At 40.3% G+C, this 24,712-nt stretch overlaps 1 protein-coding gene across 19 annotated transcripts in view; it reads left to right on the forward strand.

Annotated features, from left to right (window-relative positions):
- TENM3 (teneurin transmembrane protein 3) overlaps positions 1-24,712 on the forward strand; it is a 2,732,592-nt gene that overhangs the window by 2,026,054 nt on the left and 681,826 nt on the right. The window lies entirely within an intron of this gene.

The following is a 24,712-nucleotide window of genomic DNA, read 5'->3' on the forward strand; positions in this document are numbered from 1 at the left end:
AGGAGGCTGAGGCAGGAGAATTGCTTGAACCCAGGAGGCAGAGGTTGCAATGAGCTGAGGTCGGGCCGCTGCACTCCAGCCTGGGTGACAGAGCGAGACTCCGTCTCTAAAAAAAAAAAAAAAAAAGAGAGAGCCAAAGCAAAGAAGCAAAGGACTGAACGTTTTGTCTCTCCAAAGTTATTTCATGTGTTGAAATCTTAACCCACAAGGTCATATTAGAATGTGGGGCCTTTGGAAGGTAATCAAGTCATGAGGGCGGAGCTCTTAATGAATGGGATTAGCACACTTAAAATTAGTCCCTCAACCCTTGTACAGTGTGGTATGGCTCAGAAGACAGTGGTCTATGAACTGGGAAGTGGGCCCTCACCAGACCCTGAATCAATTGACACCTCAACCTTGAGCTTTCCAGCCCCCAGAACTGTAAGAAAGAAACTTGTGTTGTGTATAATCCACCCAGACTATAGCATTTTGTTATAGCAGCCTGAACAGATGAATACAACCATTTTACAAACAGGTAATCTCAGGCACAGAGATTTTCTGTCATTTTGTTAAGGTTATATCACACAGCTACGGAGTTGTGCCAAAAGTCGGGTCTCCTGATTTTTGGACCAGGAGGTCCAGTCACAGCTTACCTAGGCAGCAGAGAAAAGGTAAGAGAAAGAGACTTTCTTAGATTAAAATGGGTATGCCCCAACCTAAATCTTTACAGCTGCAACCACAGGAACTCAAAAGAAAACTAAAAATCATCCAAAAAATCAATTAAGGCGCTAACACTGACTTGCGCTCCCTGCTGGCCACAATAATTAACAAGAGGCTAATACCTAGTGAGGATTTATTGATTTTTTAAAAAAACCATTGGACTCTCTCTCATGTAACAGAAGACAATATTTTTCTGTTTCTAATCCCTTTGGCTTCTAAGAAATATACATAATCACTGGGTTGCTTCAGGATACCAGGTCCTGGGTATAGTGCATTCCACTGTATTCAAAATAAACAATATTTGCCTAATTTATAATTATATCTTTCAATTTGATATTAATTGCATATGAGATTCTATTTTCATCAATCACTGTTTTTCTATTTATTAGTGTCCGTTACTAATTATTAGGAGATTTTACCAATGCTACCAAATGTAAATATAGAGTATTAGCTATAAGTATCTTTGAGGAAAAGGCATAGTTGATTGCTTTGTAGTAAAGTTTAATACTTTTAATATGCTATCATATTCACAAAGCCAATGTTGACTCAGTCCATCTAATTCCTGGACTACAACAAAAAATAAAATAATTATTTTCATTATTAGCCAACTGAAATCTCTATGGACTTTAAAACGTTTAGTATCTGAAATTATTTATTTGATAATCAGGCTCATGCTTTTGAACTCTTCAAAATTGCTCAATGGTAACAGACTTCAAATTGTGTATATAATATGCACAGGTTAATTCACCTTTTCTCAAGGTGACGTTATTTTAAAGACAGTGAAGAAGTACTTTTAAATAAAACACAACCCCAGTCTCTGGGAATATGTAAGGGTGTGCTTTTACAATTGATAAGCAAAAGCAATCATGTTTGGCGGCAGACCACCCCATAGTGGGAACTGCTTTCCAGCCTGGTTTTTATCAGACCAGCAGCTGCTCCATCAGTCAATTAGTGACCAGGAACAAAATGCATTTTTTAAAATCAATTAGCAGCCCCTCCAACTGAATAAAGATCCCTGGCTATGCTTTTCATCAACGAAACAAGAGCCAGGAGTGAATAAAGCTAGGGAGATCATAAATTCTTGGAAGTAGAGTCCTAAAACCTGAGAAAGCCATACAGAGGTTAACAGGTCGGACCATGCCCTCGGCAGGACTCCAGTAACTCACTCCAGGCAGACAAGAACCATATATATATACATGTACATATATATATGAAATGTGTGTGTATGTTCAGAGAATGACATTTCCCATTATTTCTCAGTAGCTTATCTTCCTAACAACCTTCACTGAAAGGAAACCATTGATATTCAGCCTCTATGCCACGTTTAGCCCTAGAAATGCAATCATGTGCCATCCCAAGGTGGATCGTAGAATTGCTATTTATTATCTCCCATAAAATCATTGGTAATTCTAGTATTAAACATCCTTTCTGTCTTCTTTAGAGAAATAATAACCATTTATTTAACCTTTCTTCTTAGGTTTGATCTTCTAATCCCTTTGTCCTACTTCTAAAATGGCACTGTTATCCTAAATCTAATTTTCTTGGCACAATAGTTTGTATACATTAGATGCTTTAACAATATTGAGTTATAAAATTATTATTTCCCCTTGTAATAACACATTGAGTATTTGAATACAAGGATATAAAAGCTCCCACTAAACACATATCAGTTGACTGAGTTTCAGAATGGAGAAAAGTAGAAAACGTAATTCCCTCTCAATAAAAAGAAAGGCAAGAGTCCACCCTTAGAGCCAACAGGCTGATGTGTACTTACTGCAAAGCACGGCAGGCCAATTTGAGAAGAGCAGCCAAAAGATAACTAGAGCTTGCAGAACAAGTTCCAATAAACAATCCAATCAACAAAAAGTATACTAGGGATTTGAATTGAAGAAATTTACTGCCAGGAATGAGTTGCAAGGGTGAAAGGGCAAAGGGGATGCTGAGGTGACGTAAATATCAGTGATCACTGGAAGCAAAAGCAACCCCTAGGGCTGAGGTAGCCAGATGGTGGTAACTGCAGAAAGTACCTTGCAACCTGAGGCCAGGCAAACTAAAGGAAAGAGGTGAGGTTTTGAGATCTAGGAGCTCAAAGGAGGAGACCTGCGTACCTGGTGCTCAAACCTTTGAGATAAACCAGCACAATGGTGGTTTGGCCAGGAAAGAGCAGGATGGCTGGTGATGGTGCCTCTGAGGGCACATCCTAGCTGGTGCTGAGAATGTCAACGAAGCTTGATGGGGAGCCTCAGCTCTCTTCTAATAATGGGTGGTTGCTAACAGGGTCTAGAAATAGAGGGTCTTTTTGCCTTCTCCCTGCCTTCTAATTGTCTACCATTTGCAGAAACTTACAAGAAGCCAATTTCACGGGAGCATGAGAAATGTAGTTTGCAGACTCATACCCCTAGCATCACCAAACAAAATAGAGAAGGTTGGGCTTGAAGCTGAGAGGCAATTGATAAATAACCAGCACACATGTGTGCCTGAAATAACGTGCCCAGACTCGATTTTGTTCTTTAAAAGAATAAAATGGGTCATTCCAGGTTTATAGCTGTGCACCAGTCCTGTGACCTGGCAGTTGCGAGAGTTAGATTACTGCATTTTTGAGGATGCACAAGAACATCAAGAATAAACTACAAGGCTGGGCACAGTGGGCCACACCTGTAATCCCAACACTTTGGGAGGCCAAGGCGGGTGGATCACTCGAGGTCAGGAGTTCAAAACCAGCCTGGCCAACATGGTGAAGCCCCATCTCTACAAAAAAATACAAAAATTAGCCAGGCATGGTGGCACACACCTGTAGTCTCAGCTTCTCAGGAGGCTGTGGTGGGAGAATCACTTGAACCTGGGAGGCTGCAGTGAGTTGAGATGGCACCACTACACTCTAGCCTGGGCAACAAATAGCCTGTATAAATAAATAAATAAATAAACAAACAAACTACAAGGTAGGCATGGTGGCTCATGCCTATAATCCCAGAGCTTTGGGAGGCCAAGGTGGGAGGATTGCTTGAGCCTAGGAGTTCAAGGCCAGCCTGAGCAACATAACAAGACCCCATCATTGCAAAAAATTTAAAAATTAGCCAGGCACATTGGCATGCACCTATTGTTCCAGCTACTAGGGGGGGCGAGGTGGACCTCGAGGTTGAACCCAGCCGTTTGATGCTGCAGTCGCCATGATTGTGCTTCTGCACTCCAGCCTGGGCAACAGAGCAAGACCCTGACTCAAAAATAAAAATAAACATAAATCTATAAATAAATAAAAGAATAAGCTGGCATCTTCCATTACAGATTTTTTCCTGCCTGATTGGTGTTTTAGGCAATCACAATTTCAATTCCCATGGGTAGAAATGAAATCTTTAGTCAGTACAAAATATTAATGTAATTCACTAAAATTTAAGGTTAAGGTAGAAATCCTCTTATCTACATAAAGGCTTTTCAAGTACATAGGACACTGTGAGGATTGGCTGAGGATAGGCAAGATTCAAAGTAAAGTGTGTCTGATTTCTCCATGCCTATCTAAGAATCCCCACTCCTTGTCCACTGTGTGCCCAGAAGCTGGACCCCTACCAGTGTCCCAACTCCAAAATTTTCTCATGTCCACCTCACCCTGATCTCTTAATGTCACTTGACTATGGGTTAAGTAAACCAAAATCTCCCTGAAAATAATTCCCTCCAGTGTATGAGTGATTACTCATACACTGATTACTCCCCCTTAACCATTCCAAAGATATCGGTGTCTTTAAAGCATGCTAGTCACCTCCAAATTAATCCCTTATTGTTAGAATTTTAGAAAGGAGGATATTTGGGAGCAATGGGATCTCACTCTGGACTTGCGGGACAATTGAAGAGGTTCTCATGAATTTTTGAGACGGGAAGTTTATTCAAAGCTCTTAGAAAGATGGTGGCAGGAGCAGTACAGTTTTTCAGTCTCTCTCAATCCACACATCAAAGGAGAGAGAACAATTAAATCCCCAAACCAAAATTCCCTAGACAACATTAGCGACAAAGCTAGATGATAACATGTCCCCACACACATCAGAGTACAAGTAGGTGGGGACAAACCACCAGCAGCCGAAAGAACTACGTGATAGGAACACGTGTGCAGGAGGAGGCAGAGTGCAGAGACAGGTGGCATCTGAGGAGCCAGAGAACATGAGCCCCCGTAGAGCCAACATGCAAACTTCCACTTGCAGGAAAGCATGATTCATTTGAAAAGAACTGCTAAAATGGGGAAGGTTTTGCCAATCCAGTGCCAGGTGAGTGCAAGAGGCCCAGAAAGGCTAAGAAGGGGCTGAAACAGTCTAGCCACTAGGAATGCTCAAAAACCACCCACCAGGGCACGCTTCCACGACAGGGTCCCTCCAGGGCTGAGTCATCCATCCCGCACTGTAGACACAATGTCAGGGGCCCACGGTACTTTCAGGAAACCATGAAAGATTTCAATTTCTTTTAAAATCAAAAAGGAAAAATGCACTTTTAGGTAAAAGAAAATGTTTTAATATATAATAGATTTGCCTTTATATTCAATGCAGTTGTAAAATATAATTTTTACCATTTTTAATAGAGGAAGGAACCTACAGAGGCCTAGGACCCACAGGAATCACAATGAAGCCCTGGGCCCCACAGAGCACAGAAATAGTGGGCAGTGGAGTCAACACTGAGCAGGACAGGGACAAAAGAGATGAAGTCACCGACAGTAAGAGGGCTTGAAGAGAGCCAAGAAGTCTCAGAGCAAGCTGCCATACTCATGAACACTACAGAGGCGCAACGGAAGAGGGAGCTCTGGCAAGTTAGAACAGCTACCTCGAAGCCAGACTCACTCTTTACTTTTTTTTTTTTTTTTTTTTTTTGAGATGGAGTTTTGCTCTGTTCCCTAGACTGGAGTGCAGTGGTGCCATCTCAGCTCACTGCAACCTCCACCTCCCGGCTTCAAGCAATTCTCCCACCTCAGCCTCCCGAGTAGCTGGGATTATAAGCACACGTCACCATGCCCAGCTAATTTTTGTACGTTTTTAGTAGAGAAGGGGTTTCACCATGTTGGCCAGGCTGGTCTCCAACTCCTGACGTTGTGATCCGCCCACCTCGGCATCCCAACGTGCTGGGATTACAGGCGTGAGCCACGGCACGCAGCCACCCAGCCTTATTCTTAAAGTTCAAGAAAACTAATTTCACATAGAAATGAACAACAGAAAGGTGTTGAGGTCAAATCTCATACAATGTTATGATAAGATGAGAACAAGTCATAGAATAATACCCCAACAGACAATGAAAGCCACTAGAAAGATGTGTCCTCGAAAAAGAACAAAACAGAAACCCACTATTTCAAAACAACCTAAGACATTAAGGTAATGACATAATACTTGAAAGAGCAACATGAATCAGAAATGGAAAAGTGCAGAAATGAGATGACAGGCTTCAGGAAAGAATTGGAAATTAAAGTAAAAATCATTTCAGAAATGAAGACTAAACCAGAAGGAACACTAGAGCTTATAAACACAATAGATAATGTCTCACAGGAAATAGAAGGTAAAAAAAAAAAAAGGAAATTTTTAAACATCTAAAATAAATAAATACACAAAAGGGATTCAAGAGAAAGTGACCAAAAGACAGGCAGATGCTGTCAAGGATGTGGAGAAAGAAGAACCCTACTATGCTGTTGGTGGGGATGTGAATTTGTACAGCCACGTGGAAAACAGTATGGAGATTCCTCACAAAACTAAAAATAGAACCACCGTATGATCCGGCAATCCCACTGCTGGGTATATATCCAAAAGAAAGGAAATCAGTGTATCAAAGAGATAACTGCACTCCCATGTTTAATGCAGTACAATTCACAATGGCCAAGATACACAATCAACCTAAGTACCCATCAACAGATGAACCGATAAAGACAATGTGGTACACATTGGAATATTACACACATACACAATGGAATATTATTTAGCCATAAAAAAGAATGAAATCCTGTCATTTGCAGCAACATGGATGGAACTAAAGGACATTTTGTTAAGTGAAATAAACCAGGCACAGAAAGATAAATATCACATGTTCTCACTCATACGTGAAAGCTTAAAAATTTGACCTCATAGAGGTTGAGAGTAGAATAATGGTTACCAGAGGCTGGGAAGGGTAGTGGGGAGGGGAAGAAAAGAGGGACTGATCAATGAATACGGAAGTCCAGTTAGATAGAAGGAATAATACCTGGTGTTCAGTTAGAAGGAATAATACCTGGTGTTCAGTAGCACAGTAGGATGACTGTAGTTAACAATTTATTGTGTATTTCAAAATAACTAGAAAAGTGGAATTGAAAAGTTCCTAAAACAAAAAAATATATAAATTCTTGAAGTGAGGCTATCCCAGTTACCCTAATGTGATCATTACATGGTGTATGCTTGTATAAAAATTTCACATGTATCCTATAAATATGTATAACTATATGTCCATAAAAACTTAAAAATTAAAAAAGAAAGAGATCAATCAATATTGAAGGAAAGAAAATTTTTTAATGGCTAATATGAGTTTCTGAATAAGAAAATCAAAACAAAAAAACAGAATAAATATCCAGGCACGGTGGCACATGCCTTTAAGTCCCAGCTACTTGGGAGGCTGAGGTGGGAGGATTGCCTGAGCTAGGGAGGTCAAGATGACAGTGAGCCAAAATCATGCCACTGCACTCCAACCTGGGTGACAGAGTGAGACCCTGTCTCAAAAAAAAAAAAAAAAAAAAAGAAAAGTAAGGAACATTTTATATTAGGTAATATCAAAGAAGCTATCAATCACTGCAAGGGTCATGCCATAAGGACTCAGAGTGAGTGAAGAAGGCCCCACTGTCTAAAGACTGCACAAATTAACTTCAAAACTGATCATCATTATAATGCATTTAAAGCTACAAAATGTGTTTAAATCCATGGATTTGCACTGCTATTTTTTTTATCTATTTCAGAAGATAGGAACCAATTTATCTTCAAAACTCGTAAATAAAGGAAAATAACCATATCAAATAGGAGCCAAATCATAGAAGAAAGAACATGTCTATTTATCTAAGTATTTCAACTAATAAATGAAAAAGAAATGATAGAATTAAAATATCACTATTTTTGCATCCACAAATGAATGAGTATATATTATGGACAATTAGCAGCAATGGATGCGAAAACCACAAGAAGTGAGACAATCAGATATTGTGCATCCTTTACCATCCTGCCAAAAATCATTACTGAAATGATGACTTGATGACTAAGCCAGGAGAAACACTAGAGCATATAAAGACCGCCTTTAGTCTTGCCAAAGGGATCAAACCTGGGTCTGATCCAGTCTCTGGATTCAGCTGCCAATGTGCAGGAAATTCAAAAGACAGAGGAACATGTTGAACTGCACCAAGAGTATCAATCAGCAAAGTGCAGGCTATGGGAAACTCTACAGGTTAAACAGCCCGAGTTCATCAACCTAATGGAATAAAATGAAAGGGATGGTGGAGAAATCTATACATTAAAAAGAGACTTAAAAGACATCCACTTTTGTAATGGGTAGGAGTAAACTGTATTTTGAGGAATGCACATCAGGGTGATAAAACTGTTTTTTTAAAACCTCAAGAAAGTTATTACTGTCAAAGTGAGGGTTATAGTTACCGTACTTGTGGTGGGAGAGGGGGTTTGCGATTGGGACAGGGCTATGCAGGGTGCTTTCGGTGTGGCTGACAAGGTTCAATTTCTTGATCTGAGTGGTGTCTGCCTTCTAATAATTTATTAAGCCATGCATGTGATTTCTATGTTTTATGTGTCTCTGTTTTTCTTTACAATGAAAATAGCTTAAAACTAATAAAGCCCTTAGAGAAGCTTCTCCTTTTACTCTGTTACTTCTCCTCTTCCTGAAGCAACTTCCTCACCTCCATGTCAACAACACTAGCACTTCTGCGCCTCCCTCGGCTCTGCCCTCTGAAGTGTTTCTTCTTCCTTGTTTGTTATATTAGTTGATCAATGAATATTAGTCACAATTACAGCCCAGGACATGATGCCTTGAGTGCTCCTCCAGCCTACCGACCCCTTCTGAGAGAGTAGAAACCTGAGATTCTTCATATATAGGTCACTATGCAGTGCTTTATGGGTATCTGCTACCCTAGCCTAGTTGATAGAACTGGAGATTTGTAGATTTACTCGACATATATGTATTAAGCAGCTAATACCATGTGTTATAACAATGAACAAAATAGAATAAGGCCCTTCTCTCCTGGGTCACCCTGGCATAGGCTGGCCCCTTGTGGACTGGAAAAGGCCCAAGGAGTATCTAATTATCATCATCATCACAGCGAACACTTACTGAGTGTTTACTTATTATGTGCCAAGTTCTGAGCTAAGCACTTTAACACCATTGTCTCTTGTTTGGTTCCGGCACCAACTCATTGAATTAGGAATTCATGCTATCTTCATTTTACCAAAGGAAAAAAAATGAAGCCCCCAAAATGTGCATAACTTGCTTTAGTTTATGCAGCTCATAAGTGCAGCTGGACCTGGAATTCAGACCCCAAGCAAATGGCAAAGCCTAGAACTCAAACAACTTAGTAGGAAAAAAAAAAATCCCAAAGAATCCAATTTTAAAATGGGCAAAAGATCTGAATAGACATCTCTCAAAAGAAGACAAACAAATGGCCAACAGGTATATGAAAAAAAAGCTCAACATTACTAATCATCAGAGAAATGCAAATCAAAACCACAGTGAGATATTATCCCATTCCAGTTAAAATGGCTTTTATCAAAAAGACGAATAATAACAGATGCTGGGGAGGATGCAAAGAAAGGGGAACCCTCATACACTATTGGTGGGAATGTAAATTAATACAGCCAGTATGAAGAACAGGATGGAGGTTCCTCAAAAATCTAAACATAGAATTACCCTATGATCCAGCAATCCCACTGCTGGATATATACCCAAGAGAAAGGAAATCAGTATATCATAGAGATATCTGTATTCTCGTGTTAACTGCAGAACCATTCACAATAGCCAAGACGTGGAATCAACCCAAATGTCTATCAGAGGATGGATAAAGAAAGAAAATAGGGTACATATACACAATGGAGTACTATTCAGCCATAAAAAGAATGAAATCCTGTCATTTGCAACACCACTGGTGGAAGTGGGGGTTATGTAAAATAAGCCAGGCACAGAAAGACAAATGTCACATGTTCTCACTCATATGTGGAATCTAAAGTTGATCTCATTGAAGTAGAGGGTAGAATTGTGGTAGCCAGAGGCTGAGAAGGGTAGTGGGAAAGGGGAGATAAGAAGGGGGTGGTTAATGGATCTGAAAATTCAGCTAAATGGAAGGAATACAATCTGGTGTTCAGTAGCACAACAGGGCAACTATAGTTAACAATTTATTGTATATTTCATAATAACTAGAAGAATAGAATTGGAATGTTCTCAACATCAAAAAATGGTAAATAAGTGAGGTGATTGATATTCCAGCTACCCTGATTTGATCATTACACATTGTATGCTTGTATAAAAATTTTACATTTACCTCATAAATATGTGCACAACTCTATTTTTTTTTTTTTTTTTTTTTTTTTTTTTTGGACAGAGTCTCACTCTGTCACCCAGGCTGGAGTGCAGTGGGGTGATCTTGGCTCACTGCAACCTCCGCTTCCCGGGTTCAAGCAATTCTTCTGCCTCAACCTCCCGAGTAGCTAGGACTACAGGTGCATGCCGCCACGCCCAGCTAACTTTTTTTGTATTTTAGTAGAGATGGGGTTTCACCGTGCTGCCCAGGCTGGTCTCAAACTACAGAGCTCAGGCATTCCGCCCACCTTGGCCTCCCAAAGTGCTAAGATTACAGGCATGAGCCGCCATGCCCGGCCATATGTGCACAACTTTTATGTGTCCATAAAAATTTTAAATTAAAAAATTAATTAAAAACACTTCAAAGCCCAAGACCTTAAATGTGATCACTGGTTAAACCAGTGAGTATCTTCTATTGTAAAATATAAATGTGAATTAGAGAAGAATCTAGACCAAGGATAGACAAACTATAGCCTATAAGCCATATTCAGCCACACCATCTGTCCTTACATGGACCATAAGCAAGGAATAGTTTTTACCTTTTTAAATGGTTGAAAAAATATAAAAGAAGAATATTTTGTACCATGTTGAGCCTATAGGAAATTCAAATCTCATTGTTTGTAAATAAAGTTGTATTGGAACATAGCCACGCCAATCCATTTTCAAGCTGCCCAAGGCTGCTTTTGTACTACAAGGGCATCCTTGAGTCATGACAGCAGGGATCACAGGGCCTGCGAAGACTCGAATATTTACTATTAATATCTATCTTGACTTTTAGAGAAAAAGTTTGGTGACTTCTGATTTAGAGAACAGATGGGTGAACTTGAGAGAAGAGAAAAAGGCAGTAATCAGAAGTTCTAAGGCGGTAGAATCCATTAGCAAACAGAAGTTATGAGGTAAAGAGGAAAGCAGGGGCAGGGCTGCCTGGGAACAGAAGAAAAGACAAGAGTAGCTGAACAATTGTACCTTTAGAGCAGGGCTCAGCACTTCTAAAACTCCTGTCCCGCAAGACTTGATCCACAGTGGCTAAGACGGTCAGTGTTCTGCCTTATCCCTTCATGTAAATCAACTGCAGGTAAGTTACATACATTTCTGTTTATGGTTCCCTGGAAAAGTCTAACACACAATTTGCCTTTAGTTCTCTTCTCTGACCCCAGATTCCCCTGAATCTGCCACCAAGACCACCAAGAAAATGTCTGATTTGACCCCATGTTTGCAGAGCATGGTGACATGCTTACAGGTTCTCTAAAATGTCAGGATCATAAACCACCTTTTCCTTTCCACTTCAGTACTCTCACTTGAGACATCCATTTCTTCATGTCTCATCCTTACCTAGAATCGGAAATAGTTGGCCAAGCATGGTGGCTGACACGTGTAATCCCAGCACTTTGAGAGGCCAAGGCAAAAAGATCACTTGGGGCCAGGAGTTAACGACCAGCCTGGGTAACATGGCAAAACTCCGTCTCCGTAAAAAAAATATACATATATATATAGAGAGAGAGAGACAGAGAGAGAGAGAGAGAGAGAGAGAGAAAATTAGCCAGGCATGATGGTGCACACCTGTAGTCCCAGCTACTGGGGAGGATGAGGCAGGAGAATCCCTTGAGCCCTGGGAGGTCTAGGCTGCAGTGAGATGAAACGGTACCACTGTACTCTAGCCTAAGTGATAGAGTGAGACCCTGTCTCAAAAAAAGGAAGGAACAGAGGAAGGGAGGAAGGGAGGAAAAGAAAGGAAGGAAAGAAGGGAAGGAGGGAGGGAGGGAGGGAGGAAGGAAGGAAGGAAGGAGGGAGGGAAAGAAGGAAAGAATGGAGGGAGGAAGGAAAAAAGGAAGGAAAGAAGGAAGGAAGAAAGGGAGGGAGGGAGGGAAGGAAGGGAGGAATCTTCAATAGTTACACTTACTGTTTATAGAGTGAAACTCAAACTCCAAGCCCTTTTCCATGGCATCTCGCCCTCTCACCATCTGATCTTAGCCCAACCCTCTAGACCTTCCTTACGGGAACTGAATATCAAAACAGTCAAGACTGCATGACTTCACTTTACTTATACGTGGAATCTTAAAAAGTTGAACTCATGGAAGTAGTGAGGAGAATGTTGGTTACCAGAGGCAGGGGGAATGGTGGGCAGGGCGGCTGGAATAGTTGACCAAAGAGTACAAAGTTCCCGTCAGACAGGAGGAATCTGTTTTCAGATCTACTGGACAGCAAGGTGACCATAACTAATAATAATGTAGTGGATATTTCAACATCGCTAAAAAGAATAGATGTTAAATGTTCTCACCACAAAAATATGGCAAGTATGTGAGGTGATGGATATATTACTCAGGTCGATACTGTATAATCATTCCACAATGTATACATATATATAAACATCACATTGTGCCCCATATATATATACGATTATTATTTGTCGATTAAAATGATTGATTTTTAAGTAGAAGAGTCTTGACTGTGTCCAGTGCTTAACTCTGCAGCCTAAGCATCCCGGAGGGAGTGCTCGCTGTCAGAGAGCCAGGGCTGAGGCTGCAAGTCTCCTAGGGTCCAGCCACCTGGCATAGCCCAGGCACTCAGGAACAATAGCTGACACTGAACATGTGAATATGAACTCAGATGGCTACAACCCGGTGGGACACTGCTGAGGCCTGTGTAGGAGCCCAGATATGTAAGGGAATCGCTAGGGGGGTGGGTTGTGACGGAGACACTGAGCTGCCAGCTAGTGAGAGCATAAGAGGTTCCAGCAGTTTATTTAAAAAATCAAAGAGCCATAGACCACTGGAGCCCTGGAGTAAGGAAGCTGGTCTTGATGGTGGTAATCAGACTACTTGGTGTCGGGAGATAGCCTCTCATGTGTCCACATGAGATTAGAAACCCTTGAGGATGACTTCGTTGATTTGCTAGACTTGTTCATTGATCCATTAAGTGATCTATTACTGGCAATGATTAGCAGACAAAGCTTGGTATTTAAGTATTTGGGATGTCCCGTCTAATGTCATGGCCAAGAATCAAAATGTGCTTTTTAGGAATTTAATCTCATCAAACGACAAAAAAGAGATCTTTCCTGGGAGCTCCTGGAATTGTGCTAAAATTGTTTCTGAATCACGTGTCAGTGGATGAATAATTCTGAGGTCTTCCCTTGCTTTGTATTGCATGGAGTGTGAGAAAAAATACAAAGGGAGTTAAGAGCACAGCCTGGGGTATCAGACCATCTAGGTCTGAGCCTGCCTCCGCCTCTCAGAACCTGACCTTGGCCAGTTTCCTAGCCTCTGTAAGCTTCAGTCTCCTTATCTATAAACTGGGATCAGGATTATGCTTATCTCCCAGGGTTAGTGGGAGGATTAAATGAGATAAGACACATCAAGTACTGCACTTTGGAGTGCATCTGGCACTCAGTAAGTGCTCAATAAATGTTCCCTGTCCTCTCAACTGCATTACCTTTTACACCAGAAAACCATAATAATAACAGTGGCAATTTAAGGAGACAGTATTAAAGAGAATTAGCTTTATGAAAAGTTAAGATTCTGTTTATTCTTTCCATTCAAAATAAAAAATTTACAAAATAATGGTTTTTACAAGTCTAAAAGTTGACCCACTTAAAAAAATGTTTCATGGGAATTACACTAAACTGGCATTTACACATTTCCTATAAATACTTATATTAATCTGTACAGTTCTAAGAAGTAGGCTTACCAGCTAAAAAGTCTCTGGACATCCAAGTATGCCTAGTGAGTTCATTCTAGAGAATTCAAATGTAAACCCAATTAAGATACACTTTTAATATTGCCGAAGGCACTAGATAAATATTTTAAATACTAAAATCTGGCTGGAGCGAAGGTAGAAATCAATTGTTCTTTCATTTCACCTGTAAGATCTTAATAATTAAGTTCAGAAAAACAGAATTTTACATTAATCTGACAGCATTAGCTTTAAGTGAACTCAATCAATGGCCCCTTCATAATGAAATTTCTTAGCTCAAAATTTTAAATTACAGTGAAAGATAAAGTAGAATGAAATACTAGGGAACATACAATTCATGGCTCACCTACATCTTCACTATTAGGTAAAGCCCTACACACAAAGCCTGCAATCCAGCACTGCCCCTCACTCACGGCCCTGCCCATAGCAGTCCCTTTTTTCTGCTGACAGCAAAGCCAAAGGAGAGGAATATCCTTCATCCAACTTCAGAAAAACTCCTTCTTCTGACATCAAAGCTTTACTGCTAAGGCTGTGTTTAAACCATTATGGTTGTGCCATTATAATAATGGTTATAAGAATACTGAGTGACAAATAATACTTGATATCTAAATGGCCCCTTTCAACCTTTCTGTAATGTCACTCATAAAATTAAAATGAATACTGTCTTTCCCAGATTGACACAGATATGCAAATGTCCTTTATTTTATCGGGTGTTCTTTGTGTTTGCAGATATTGCATTCTGCATCCTTCCAGAGTCCAGGTGTCTTAATGTAAATCACAGCTTTTATTCAATCAGGTAAAAAAAAAGGCTGAGAAAGTGTCATTGCCTCCCTTTGGCACTATCCTGGGCTTGCACCAGCGAAGTGCTGATAAATATTTAACACCCAGTGTGGTGGTGTAATATACGGTGGTGTAAACACTCACACCATGACCAATTTCAACCTGCCAAGGTGATGTCACTGAACATGGAATCAGGAAGGGATGCACACCATCAGCTCCCAAACGTGTTGTAACCCAGAGCCAGGGCACCACTAGACTGAATCAAAATTCTCTGATCCAGTGTGTCCCCGTGGAAACCAGAAATCCAAGCAAGACCAGGTGCTTATTATTCAACATGATCCCCTTGAATAGGGTGTAGCTACCTCCACTCTTCTTTGGTAAATCCCATCTCCATATCTTGTAGGTCACTCCTTTCCAGGGACCTGCAATGTGACTGTCATCTTTTCTATAAAAAGTCAGAGAACTGAGAAAGGAATAGCTGTTCACTAGACACCCTTCCTAACAGATCATCCAGGGTTATCACTGTTGACTCTTTTTTTTTTTTTTTTTTTTTTTTTTTTTTGAGACAGAGTCTTGCTCTGTTGCCCAGGCTGGAGTGCAGTGGCACAAACTTGGGTCACTATAACTTCTGCCTCCCGGGTTCAAGGGATTCTCCTGCCTCAGCCTCCCAAGGAGCTGGGATTACTGGCACCTGTCACCACGCCTAGCTAATTTTTTTGTATTTTTAGTAGAGACGGGGTTTCGCTATGTTGGCCAGGCTGGTCTTGAACTCCTGACCTCAGGTGATCCGCCCACCTTGGCCTCCCAAAGTGCTGGGATTACAGGGTGAGCCACTGCACCAGGACTCTCTGGTGTATTTTGTTGTTGTTGTAGGTCAGGTTATTTTCTCCTAAGATTCAGTTTTCATTCTCATTGAAAACGGTGGGATTCAGCTTCACAGTGTGTAAGAATCACCTGGGAAACTTGTTAGTAATGCAGCTTCTGCCTGTAATCCCAGCACTTCGGAAGGTGGAGACAGGAGAATCACTTGAGCCCAGTAGTTTGAGACCAGCTTGGCCAAGGTGGGGAGAGCTCGTTTCTACAGAATGTTTTAAAAATTAGCTGGGTATAGTGGTGCACGCCAATAGTCCCAGCTACTCGGGAGGCTGAAGCGGGAGGATTGGTTGAGTCCAGGAAGTCCAGGCTACAGTGACGTGTGGTTGTGCCACTGCACTCCAGGCTCAGCAACAGAGCAAGACACTGTCTCAAATAAAAATAATAATGACAATGCAGCTTCCCAGCCCTCCCCGACCTTTCTGATTCAGTAGGTTTGAGTGGCAATAGGAGGCTGCATTTTAAATAATCCCCCCAGGAAGTTCTGATGCTGGAGTTTGAATCTGGGCTTACTGCAAAGAGTTTGAGCCAACTACTCACTTTGAAAGGAATAGTCAACACAAGACAACCCTCAACTCTGACACAAATCACAAGTTTGAGGGTTTCCCGAAACCATCATCAGTTTCAATCATTTGCTACAGGGACTCACAGAGCTCACTGAAACTGTGATCCTCACTGTTATGGTTTATTACGGGGAAAGGATACAGATCAAATGCAGCCCAAGGAAGATGTACGTGGGGCCGAGGCTGCGGAAGTACCAGACACAGCTCTCATTGTCTCCCTCCCATGGAGTTAGAGCACATCAGTCTCCCAGTTTCCTCATGTGACAATCTACATAGAGCGTTGCCAACCAGCGAAGCTCACCCAAGCCTCAGTATTCAGAATTTATATTTGGCACCCTTATGTAGCGGATTGATTGATTGTCCACATGATTGATCTCTGTATCCAGGTGGCCTGACTCAAAGCTCCCATCCTTGACTTGGAAGTTTGACTTGGAAGAGTGAGAGAATGGGATGATGAGGAATTACTTAACAGGTACAGTGTACGTCACTCAGGTGAAGGATGTCCTAACTGCCCTGGCTTCACCACTGTGCCATGTATGCATGTAACGAAACTGCACTTGTACCCCATACATTTATACGAAACAAACCTCCTACTCTAAATTGTACTGTTGGGCTTCGGGGATGGCTAGCCTTCACCCTCAGGTGTGGTAGGCCCCCACCCTAAGTCAAACAGTCACAATCTGGCTAGCCCAAGCCTCCCCTCCCCTGACCCCCAGCAAATCAATATTACCACCAGGGCAAAGGCCAGACCGACCTCTTCTAGGGCAAGGTTAAATCCTGCGGGGCACGGTGGCGCATACCTGGAATCCCAGCACTTTGGGAGGCTGAGGTGGGTGGATTGCTTGAGCCCACAGTTTGAGACCAGCCTGGGCAACATGGCAAAACCCCATCTCTACAAAATAGACAAAAATTAGCCAGGTGTAGTAGCGCACACCTGTAGTCCTAGCTATTCAGGAGGCTGAGGTGGGAGGATCACTTGAGCCCGGAAGTCAAAGCTGCAGTGAGCTGTGGTTGTGCCGCTGAACTCCAGCCTGGGCGATGGAGCGAGGCCCCTGCCTCCAAAAATAAAAACCAAAAAATAAAACAAAGAGAAAAACACTCCCAAAAGGTCAGTCAGACTTCTGTCTTTGGAAAAACCACCTTGGCCATCAAACTAAATGTCCTATAGGTGAGTCTTTTGCTTGAGGCTGGCAAGAGGTTGCCTTGGGTTTTATTTCTTCAGTAGGGTGCTAATCCATGAGTGAAGGCCTAAAGTCGGTTTTTTAGAGTCTTTGGGGTAGCTTAAGAACAGTATTAAATACCACATCCAAATATGAGCACCTTTGAAGCTGGGAGCATAGTAAGTGCTATGTAAGAGATTACTATTAGTGTTAGTATTCATATTGGTATTAGCATCAGTATCAGCTGTGGGAAACTGGCCTACCATGTGCAGAAATAAAACCAGAACCATATTTCAGCTCATGGGACACCAAGGGTGAGATAATATCTCAAGACAAAAACTTGGAATATTGTAGAAAAGGTGAAAGTGGAGAACTCTGCTACAATACAGTCCCAAGGATTAAGCTGAGAGTTGTCCTCGGATTTCCCTGCTTACCTCCCGTCAAATGCCTGGCCCACTCCATCTAGTTTGTACTTGTCTAGAATATATTCTACTGTATGAAACTTTCCTTATTTAACAAAAGAGAGTGTTATGAGGCAGGTTCACTGTGCGCTGGTTAGTACTTGCCTGAGTCTGGTGAAACAGAACATACACACACACACACACACACACACACACACACACACACTACACAGAGTGGATTTATTACTTACAGATAAACAGCAAGGGACAAAAACCCAGCATTCATGATGAGCTGATCCCCCAAGGCTCTGGAAAGCTGCCCAGGAGGATACAGTCTCATCTGCTCATGCCTTAATTGCACCGCAGCTGAAGGACCCCAGAAAGCAGCCCACCCTGGGTTTTACGCCCCGGGTGTCACGTGACTGCTGGGCTGAAACATCGAAGGACATCCTGTTTCTGGGGGTTTCTAGCCTGGGCTGTTTGGCCAGTTCTCCCCTTTTCTCAGGATGTTGCATTCCTGGCGCATTCGACAGTTATTCTTGAGAACTGGAAGCGAAAAGTGGGGGGACATTGGGTTGGCCCAAGGCCACCTGGAGAACTGTCCTGCAAGTGGCATTGCCCTCTTGGAGTCACAGAGCTCATTAATCCAGTGAAGGATAAATCTGTCCACGAAGCGAGGAAAGTCACAGGCTTTTAAAGAAGGACAGGTACTTAAAAATATTCCCCTTTTATTTTTTTCCTGTTAATCACATTTCTGAGTGAATTGAAGAAAATCTACTAGGAAGTTTCTTGATTTACTGAGTAGGCTTAAACTTTTTCCTTATGATGCTTAACTTCAAGAGGGGTTCAGTCAGAGCCACTGTATAACTAAAGGACTGATTTCCAAATAGTTTCACAGCCCTTGGAATATTTAAATGGTTACTTTACCCATTTTTTAGATAGGTAAGTGCAATACAATAAAATGCTTAGCATTTTCAAGGAGCGTAAATCAAGGTTCTTCAAGTCACTTTGAATTTGTTTTGACATTTTTCTGTACTTTATCACAATCAGAGAAGCACCTCAGATACTGTACTAGTAAAACAAGTGACATAACTTTTCACGGGCTCCGTTAACCCCTGCAATTGCTTCAGTCTCCGCTTAGACTTGCCAGCTTGTCACTCCGTTTACAGCATCAGAGCATGTGCCCAGCCTGCACCGTACCCTGCTACTATTCCCAGCTCTCAGCCACCTACATCTCGCTCTTACCCACAGGCTCATAGCCATCCCTGATTATACTGGAAGTTATAGAAAACGTTTATCTGCTGCTAAAATACCTACAGCTGTGGCAATTCACATTTAGGGCTTTAACGTGTCTAGGTGATGAAGTTTTGACAGGAAGGCTCCAATAAAAGGATTTCAGATACATGGGATGTTTTTCCTTCGTTTCCTGGAAGCAAAGACAACTGAATGAGGAATACTGTTTCCTCTTTATAAAGGCAGACTTGGGAAGCATAACATTCTTATAATGAATCCAAACAAGTTGAATCACAAAATAATGCAATTCAGTCATTTACAAAAATGTGTTGTTAAGCTTCTACACTAATCTAAGCATTTTGCTCAGTCCTAGGAATATGGAATGAATGAGACCTATTCCCTCCCTTCCAAGATCTTGTAGGCTCATATGGAGAGGGGTGGGTGGAATCGTGGAAGCAAATAATTCCAAATAAGTCCGAAGATGATAATTCCAAATACAATTGCTATGTGAAAAGAGCAAAAAGCCAAGAGAACATGCAATGTATAACTACTCACAAAACTCAAAATGTGGTCTCTCAGCTCTTCCCCCTTAGGGTTCCTTGAATAAGCAACCTCAAGTCTTTCACTGTAAATCATTTTGTTAACTAAGGAGTATTTTTAGTCTATTTTTATATTAGCATGATGAAATAGAAAAGTCATCATCAAGAAAAGTGTATGAATAATAGTACTTAATTCAATTTCTTATACTGAAAGTATTTTATTATCTACTAATATTTCTAAATCAATACCATGCCAATTATACCAGCTTTAGTATCTGCAGCATATTAGGCCTCAATTCTACCAAAAAACATATTTAGAAAGTATAATTTGGCAATGGTTACACTAATATTAGGCTAAAAAAGAATTTCATATTAGGTTGATCCAGATATTGTGATTATACTATAATTTATGTATAATTATATATTTAATTATATTTTATATACATTTAAGCCTATAATTTATATATTTATATATACTATAATTTATAAATTATGCTTTACTCTATATAACATATTCATATTATAATTATGTCACATATAGTATAATATATATGCCATAATTTATAATCACTACAGATAGTGATTATACCATATAATTTATAATCACAACATATAGTGATTATATTATATAATTTATATAGCTACTATATATAGAATCTGGAGATGTGGAAAATGTAGACAAATCGTTTTGAATACTAACTTATTCTCACTATGACAGAAAGAAAAATATTACACCTAACCTCATATACTATGAAAGAAAATTAATTAAAATGTTGGCAATTAGAACCAATAAAGACATCTATGCATTTTGGCATAAAAATAAGGTGAAGTGTATGATATTGCTTCCCAGATATGTGTATAGTAAAGTAGCCCAGAGTAGGGGCACATCTGCCACTCACAGCTGCCTTGGTTACATGACCGAGTTAAGGATGCCATACTGAGGTCCGAATTTCACTTTCCCCCATTGTCCTCCGGACCTTGTAACAGTAAGTACTCTATAAAATGTGTTGATGTTTAGAAAGGAAAGTGAATTAAAATTAATGACCCTCTCCTCTAAAATTGCATGTGTGGATGAGGCTTAGAAATCATGTAATTGCATCTTCAAGAACAGGAGTAGGCAAACTATGGCCCATGTGCCAAATCCAGCCTACCACCTCTTTTTGTACACCCCACAAGATGAGAATGGAGTTTACAATGGAGTTTATCAATAGTTAGGGGAAATTGAATAAAATGTGACATAAAAATTACGTGAAATTTTACGTGGGAGGCTGAGGCAGGAGAATTGCTTGAACCTGGGAGGTGGAGGTTGCAGTGAGCCGAGATCATGCCACTGCACTCCAGCCTGGGAGACAGAGCGAGACTCTGTCTCAAAAAAAAAAAAAAAAAAATACATGAAATTCACATTTCAGTGTCCATGAATAAAAGGTCGTGGGACACAGCCATGCATGCTCATTATCTATGCCTTGTCTATGGTTGCCTTCCTCCTACCATGGCACAGCTGAGGAGTTGGCCTGCAAAGCAAAAATATTTACTATTTGCACTGATCCCTATTCAAGAATACAGTTACTTTAGTAGCTCTTTTATGATTTATTTATTTATTGAGACAGGGTCTCGCTCTGTCACCCAGGCTGGAGTGCAGTGGTGTGATCTCAGCTCACTGCAACCTCCACTTCCCAGGCTCAAGTGATCCTCCCTCCTCAGCCTCCCGAGTAGGTGGGACCACCGGCATGCACCAGCTCACCCAGCTAATTTTTTTTTTCTTTTGTAAAGACTGGGTTTCACCTAATTGCCCAGACTGTTCTCAAATTCCTGGGCTCATGCAATCCACCTGCCTTGGCCTCCCAAAGTGCTGGGATTACAGGCATGTGCCACTGCGCTGGACCAGTAGCTCTTTCAGAACCTCAAAAGCCTAATCCAGAATTAAGGAATGGGGTTTTCAATATGGAAAAGGGGTTGATGGTAAACATAACAAAGGTCTTCCCATATGTGATGTCAGTATGATGCCTGATGAGCTTTCAAACTAAAATAATGGAATTCTCTACAGATGTAAAAAGATTGAATAGACATTCACGATTTGGCATAATTAAGACTTAGGCTAGCCTGAACCTGAGGAACAAATAGATGATCGAAACTATAGCAACTATAAGGCCATTATAATTTTCCTAGAATAAGTAACTTTTAGACTATGATGTTGTGAAAATCTACAATTTCAGGACAGTTTAACCAACTAAGAAGTGAAAAGTGCTATTGTTAGCATATTGAATGCTTCCATGTAATTTTTTGTAGGTATTCTCAATTTTTTTAAATCTGAAGTAAAGCATGTCAACTAACAATGGAAAACAAATAGTTATGTAGAACTCTCTCATGGTTTCATATGAAAATTATGTAGATTTTTATTAAAACTTTGGAATAAAAAGACTGTATCTGGATATACAAGTTTTCTTCTCTTTTTTTTTTTTTTTTTTTTTTAATTAGCCTTCTTTCAGAGCCAATTCAGTCTGACAGGTAAATCAGCATTTAGGGACTTTTATTGTTCAGGCATTAATGCCAGCTTCTCTTCATACACTCTGTAGTATTCGGCTTCCAGAAGCAATAAACCATAATGGTCTCACTCACTGAGGCCTTTTAATTCATGGATCATAGACATGATAAATCATAAGAACTCCTCTGGTGCCTTTTTGTCTAGAATGGCCAGATTCTTGAAAGCCAAATACAGAACACCTTTTTAAAGGGCATGTACTCAATTGAAGAAGGATGTTCATATTCAAGAAAGTGGCGAAAGTGTTTATGGATGCACGTGCAATGGAAAGATAATACACTGAGACAAATGTGGACCCACAAATGGACATGCTTCTATGGGTAGACGGCAAAGGAGCTTTTTCCTTAGGTCCTTTATTTTCTAACATACCATTGGGATTCTGCCACCTAAGGCCAGTTTCCCCATTTCAAGGAAGGCAGTTGTAAGAGATTTATTTCCTTATCTTGAAGGAAGCTGTCTTGGCATACCTCAAGACAGGCTGGAGGATCCAGGCTCTGTTTGCTGTAACAGATTTACTCAGGAAGGTGGAGCCATAGAGGAAGGATTGGTGACCAATTGGTTGTAAATAGAGTTAACATTTAATTCAGCTTCTCTCTCAAGACCCCAGCCCAGGCCACAAGTAACACATTTTCTCAGTTCTTAAAGTCTTGACCATAAAGCTAGAAAAATTCCATCCATGGTATACACTCTTCTTTCTTCTATTTTTACATTTTAAAAAATTACTGGCTGGAAAGGGTGGCTCACACTTGTAATCCCACGGCTTTGGGAAACCAAGGCCGGAGGATCACTTGATCCCGGGAGTTCCAGGCCGCAGTGAGCTATGATTGTGCCACTGTACTCCAGCCTGGGTGACAGAGGGAAATCCTCTCTCTCAAAAATAAAAAATGAATGACTACATTTTTCTCCTTTCTTACAAATATTGGACTTTTTTTTGACCTGACCACAAATAGAGTATAGCGCGCCCTCCCCAACAAAACCCCAACCCCACAGATGAGCTGCCGTGTTTTCTCTTAGGGCAGTTTCTCAGCCACATTCACGGACTGACCGTTTTCCCTCCCCTCATCACCTTGTGGGGAAAACAGACTTTTGTGCACAACACTCATTTGATGAGGTTCTTCAGATGAAGGAGAAAAAACAGGATCACTAATAGTGTTTTAAAATATTCTGACCCTTTGTAGCCTCAAAGTTAACACTAGTGTATAAGATTTCATTGGGTCTTCACAGAGAAAGTAATCAATGACTATTGACATCCCTCAGCACAATAGGTGTTAAATCATAGTGTAATTTTCTATGTGTCTAAAAGGATTTTATTTTACTCTACTTAATGCAGCTTTTCTAGGGAAAACAAAGAGCAGTCTTCAAGTTCTGTTTCCCATTCTCCTCCTTGTTCAATAAATGCCAAATATAAAAACCGTATACAAAGTTGAGCACATTTGTTTACATGATCTTTTCATTTTTGCATTTATGCTAATTGCCATCCCGGAATCTCCACTGAGTGATGTTTTTAGGATTAGCTGTTAAGAACTTGGAGTTTCAGCTTGATATTGATTCCTCCCTTGGATAAATGCTGTTCACACTTACTAAAAAGGTCAATATTATTGCTAGTTAAGGAACAGCTAGGAGGTCTGCTCTACTGCTAACAGTGTGGATGACATGCTTGTAAGACTTTGTCTAACATCAGTATTTAATAATGTTATTAAACAAAGTCTTATTGGCCCTCCTCATCTGCAGATTATAAAATGTATCAAGACATTCACACCAAAAAGCTAACTGGTATTCTGAAGGTTAAGACACATTTATACTTATAAAAAGCTGGCTTTTTAAATGATTAAATGGTTTGCAAAATAGTCGGTGCAGTTTAACAAAGGACAAACAACTGTTTTATCTGGAAGTGACTTGTGCTTCCAGAGACAATATTGGAAAAATCATTTCCGTTTGTTTTCTTTTAGTAGACTTAAAGATTTCATTTGCTATCTTAATTTTAAAGCGGATTTGAGATCATCCATGTGCTTGCTTCTCTTTTTCTCTTGGGTTGTTTTTCTTAAGGTCATTCCACAATTGAAATGCGTCTACAAAGAAGGGGAAAGGAGGTATCACTGTCTTGTAAATAACTCACAGAGAGGAGAATGAAAATTGTGTTTGGGGAGTAGGAATAGATTTCACCTGCTCCTTCTATCCTTCCTCTCTATTACCTGAGATAATTGAGAGTTGACTGGACTTAAATGAATAATGAATATATACCAATGCATTTTTTAATATATGGAATGAAAATGTTAGATTATTTTCAAGTACCAAAATCTCATTACATCCGTATTTTCTTAAAATATATGCCCACCATGCTAGCAAAGTTAGTCTGAAACAAGTCAAACACCAAATAAGTATTATAAATACGAGCAAATGTGTGTGTGGTGGGAGAAGTGTGGGGGAGAGGAAGGGAGGGCGTGAGGATAAGAGAGTGAATATGATGGTGCATTTTTATTTTCAAATTAATGTGCTGTTAATTGCTGCTATACAGAAAAGTGATCAATTTTTGCATATTAAACTTGTTTCTTGTAAACTTGCTATAATTATAATAATTATAATTATGATGATTATCATTAATTACTTATTAATTCCAGGAGGTTTTTTTGTCAGTTCTTTCAGATCCTATGCAGACAATCATGTCATACATGAACAGAGACAGTAT

The sequence above is a fragment of the Pan troglodytes genome, chromosome 3 (genome assembly GCF_028858775.2).
Source record: "Pan troglodytes isolate AG18354 chromosome 3, NHGRI_mPanTro3-v2.0_pri, whole genome shotgun sequence".
NCBI lineage: Eukaryota > Metazoa > Chordata > Mammalia > Primates > Hominidae > Pan > Pan troglodytes.